Consider the following 4873-nt stretch of genomic DNA (forward strand, 5'->3'; position numbering starts at 1 on the left):
TCCAGATACTCCACCAGAGCTTTTCATGGCTTGATAAACGCATCCAGGCGTGCTGTTCGCTTTAAGTCCTTGCGAAGCGAGACGTTGCACGCTCTCAGTGCCAACAGGAGACGTCAGCTTTTTCAGCCCGTCTTGTATGCCCTGGGGCAAATAAGAGAACTGATCCACCTCACAAAGGATCAGTTATAACGACTGAGGTGTAGATTGACTACAAGTGCTGCGAACTTCGGCGAGGCTGCCATAGATCTTTCGCTTGGAGGAAGCTTAGTTACGGTCGGCGACCTTTGTTCTATAGTTAGACCCAGTACGAGAGTAGCGAATTGCAATCTGCTTACTCCAAGAGTAAATACAACTTTAACTCAGAGCTAGTTCACTCTTAGGTTAAAATGTAAGACTGCATTTCTCGGTTTTTCCGCGGCAAAGCCGCCCATATCTAAATGTATAGATTTTCCTATATCTAATTGAATGTATAACTACTCGCTGTTCCAGCCACGTACTGAGTTGTTTTTTTCATTTATCCACACCATATTGTGTAACACATACCATCTTGTGTGACCCCGTTACAGTAATGCTGCTTATGCCGAGAGTCAGAATGGAATCCATCAAATCAACGGATGAGGGGAGTTGAGATTGCAACGGGTAGGCCAACCTGCAAACGAAGTTACAGTGCTTTACATTACAAACGAGCATGGGGCACATTCCCCATTTACGTGCAATACGTCGGTACCAGAAGCGGTTCCGATGTGAGACGATGTGAAGTGTAAGATGTCGCGGGGGGCTGCACCGCCTGACAAGGCTTACTGAGGGCGTTCGACGGCCTTTTACTTTTGTCAAGGAAGGCAGGAATAGGCGGAAATTGTCCGTATGTACAGTATCCTCAGCGCTCAATAGTGTTTAACGTTCTCCTGGAGATGCCCACGGTATCATCTTCATGGATGATCTCAAAGTGGGTTTGGCTCACCCCGAGACCCTCCGCGTTTACCTAACCTCTTTTAAGGAAGAGGTGGGTGTTGCATGTGACTCGGTGCGCAGCTTCCGTGCCGCGAGTGCAGGAAAGGTATAAAAGCTCTATGTGCATGTCAGAGGTGGCGGGCCTTGTCCATTCTGAGTAAGAATTGAGAGATCACTCAGACGTAGATACCTGCAAATATTTGTCGGCGGAAATGAGAGATCTTTCATATGTCGATACCTGCAAATGTTTGTCGGCGGAAGTGGGAAATCCTTCAGATGTCGATACCTGCAAATGTTTGTCGGTAGAGTATATCTTCTCCTTGCGCTGACCGGGGAGACGACAAGTCACAACAGAACGCCCTACGCCTACCAAGACCCGTCTTGGTTCGATTAAACAACTCCGTACATGAGCACTTCTTCATAGAGGTGAATCTCACAGCTCAGAGTTGTTAGCTGTGCTGATATTTATATCTCGAGCTTTGTGAAGTCGTGCCAAAATTTTGATAGATTTATAGGTGTCGTCAATCGCATACAATACACAAATTTAAAGCTAAACAGTACGTGGAGACACTGAAGATGCCAATACGTATACGCAATCTATGCGTCGCGCGACGGGCACACTGTTCATAGCGTGAGATAGTGAAGTTGGCGAACGGACGTTGTCTGACCCTGAAAATGGATTCGTAAGACGATCGTATGCGAGACATGGTGTAGCTGGAACGCTACAAACCATGTGTCGACTGAAAGCAAAAAGCTAGATGCTCTGTTATGACGGAAAAATACGTGGATTCGTCGTGCCCCCCACCGGGTATCCCTAGCGGAAACATCAATATCCCATATTCGAGCCTATATTCCTACCCACTTATGCAATTTTTTAAGACATCAAAATATATCGCACACCGAGATCTATGCTTTTTAGCTTCCGACGTACTTACTCGAGGAAGCGTCATGTGCTTCGAGCAAGATCCGGTACTTGAGATCCTCTTCATGAGGCGGCACTACACTGAGTGCCATATAGTGTGTGCAGTACTGCAGCAAGCTTTGGGATACATCGCAGTGGTGCAGGCGTAGAGCTGCACGTTTCGATTTAGCAACATCTTAGTTTTAAATCTCTATTTTCGAAATTCTTGCATTGGTATCTCTGTATAACAGGGCACAGCCTATCGCAAAGACTAAGGCCTCACAGATGACGGCAAAATGGTCGATATGGATTTGAAAGAGACAAAATCGTGGCACACATGAGACATTATTTCTAGTCTTGATGGGAACTTCATCCGCCGCGATGCAGCACGATAAAGTATTCTTTATTGAAGATTAGTGAAGGGCTGTGCCCTATTGAAATACTTTATCTGTATTTGCGCAAGTTGATGTCCAGGCCAAACCACTTTCTTAAACTCTTCTGTGACACAGGCATACACTGGCATTTTTTCTCGCGGAGTTCAACGGCAAGTTCTGCTTTCGGATAATTTAACCCATAATTTTTAAGTGCATGAACTCGAGCACCGCTCTCAGGCGTTCGATGTCGTTCTTCACCCATCTGACTTCCCATACTCTATCCGACTGTGTACGAATATATCATTGTGTCTAGTCACGATGAAGCATGAACATCAGTAATCATCAGACGATTGCTAACTCGCTGGTACAAAAGAAAGTTGATATGGCATAATTATCCACATCCGGAGTATCCCTCAATGTCCGCACTAGAATGACAGAAAAATCGTCATATTGAACTATGCGAGCCTATCCAGCTTTATTGCAGCACATCTTTTATAGAAATCTGCGATTAAGCGATGATCGTTGCTGCATTTAAAATGTATACCATATACAATTTGCCACTGGTTGTTAGCTCTTTCGTGCCATGTGCTTTGCACGGAAGAAAGCAAAATTGTTGTAACGTAGGGTCCATGTATGTGTGACGTAAACTTTAAGAACCAAGTTTATTTCAAAATGCTCTCCTTTATCGAGGATATCACGCGCGGGGGTTATCTCGTCACCGCGTCACAATATTCGACAACGAAGGATAAAAACAATACAATAAAAGCTAGCTATTTCGTCCTTGCACTCAGGGCTCTGCAGGACAAATTCATCCAGGATGACGAGCTTAGCCTCTCCTCCGGCATCAACCGTACCATTTATATATGTATATTTTTAACACCTATGACGATTACATTTACGATTGAAAAATCTTTTCCGCCAGCTTCATTGCTCCTCACGGTGCGACCTTCGCACAATAGTGCTGACACGCCACATACTGACAAATAGAGCACAATTTCTAGTCTTTAGGACCTGTCATTCCACCGGCGATGTCCGTTCAGCACAATTTCTAGTCTTTAGGACCTGTCATTCCACCGGCGATGTCCGTTCATTCCGCGCCTTAAGAATCTACTGAAACAGATAGCTTATCTTGCTGCTGTCAGCAATAACATGCTTGTCGAGGATACGGCCAAGCTGTACCTCGGTAAGGTTGTGTATCGACATGACGTGCCGGTAACGCTTTATTGAACAGAGAACAGCACTTTGTGGTAGGCTTTTGACAAACACTGCTTAATGTACTCAGTATCAGATTGGATATGTCAAGAGCTGTTTATTCACAAACAGATGAAAAGACGAAATGATTAAATTGTGCTGTGGAGCGTATTCGCCGGAGCACTTCCACGGGGAAGTTGCAGCTCTAGAGTAAATTGCTTCCAGTCATTGACTTTGTGTTGAAGAATGCATGACATGCATACCTCTGCAAGCTTTCCCATATTAAATTAAAATGGTTTGGAAAAATCCTTAGTGTTTTCGATAGCGCTTAGGTCTTAGCGGATTAGGAGCTGTCGGCTAGTGTTATTCCGGCTACACTTAATAGCAAAATCAGCAATTACGATGTTGCGCGACGCTAACACCAGGACAGACATAGGCATTCCGCCGATACCACATGTAAACCAAACACACACGAAACGTAGTGGAGCAAATGCTTTTATAATAAGCAATCAGTATACTTACACACGCAGTGTCTGTTGACTATAAGACTAAACTTGCGACCGTGCTTTATCGTTTTTTTGTTGGCAATGTTGCTCCTTACACAAATAAGAAGAGCGCCAATAAAAAGATGGCCAATAAGAAGAGCACCGCTACGGGCAAACTGCTTCTATTTCTAGGAATAAAAAACAAGATTGCGGCAAGTTGCCAGCGGCTACAGCACTAGTAACCGAACATACGGTACACCAATCTTTTATTCGGTTACTGTTAAGACAGTCTCATAGAGGCGTGCGGGGCAGAAACCAGCAGGCACTTTAGATGTCAGGCAATTGTCTTGACGTCCGCGTCATGCTCGGTATTTCACAAAGTCACGACACTTGAGGCGGGTGTCGGAGTCGCGGATGCTCACTTATAAAAACCATGCGAAGCGGCGTGTGGATAACTCGTTTAATATTTGGTGAGCGAGCTGTGTCAGATATTCAGCGACACTTTGTCAGCTTCTAGAGCCTAAACCTCATAGGTAGATTTTTCAACCACTGCTAGACGAAGTTAGAGTAATGATATCCTGTAAACTGAGACAATGCTCAAAATTAGCGCGAGTGGAAAAGCCAAGTACAATTAGAGGCGTGTTGAGCCTCCGCTCTAGTGCAGTGAGCAGTTTAAGACAGTCATCTTTGCGTCATGAGGGAGACAAAAGTCAGCATGATTTTTGCGCTTGCAGAGGAGCAAACTGGACTATTCGAACCAGATCGATTTCGCCAGTAATAAAGCGGTGGACATCGTCGTGGGCTTCAAAGCAAGGTGTCACAATTCTTCCCATTGATGGGAAAGCTGACGATGTTCGAGACCCAAGCAGCCTGGTCTGATGCTACTATCAATTCATTCTCACGCATATGCCGCTTCTGCTAATCATAACATTTTTTTTTACTTTCTTACAAAGATCCCTCCCGGGGGGGGG

This window comes from Plasmopara halstedii (genome assembly GCF_900000015.1).
Source record: "Plasmopara halstedii genome assembly, contig: Scaffold_117, whole genome shotgun sequence".
NCBI lineage: Eukaryota > Oomycota > Peronosporomycetes > Peronosporales > Peronosporaceae > Plasmopara > Plasmopara halstedii.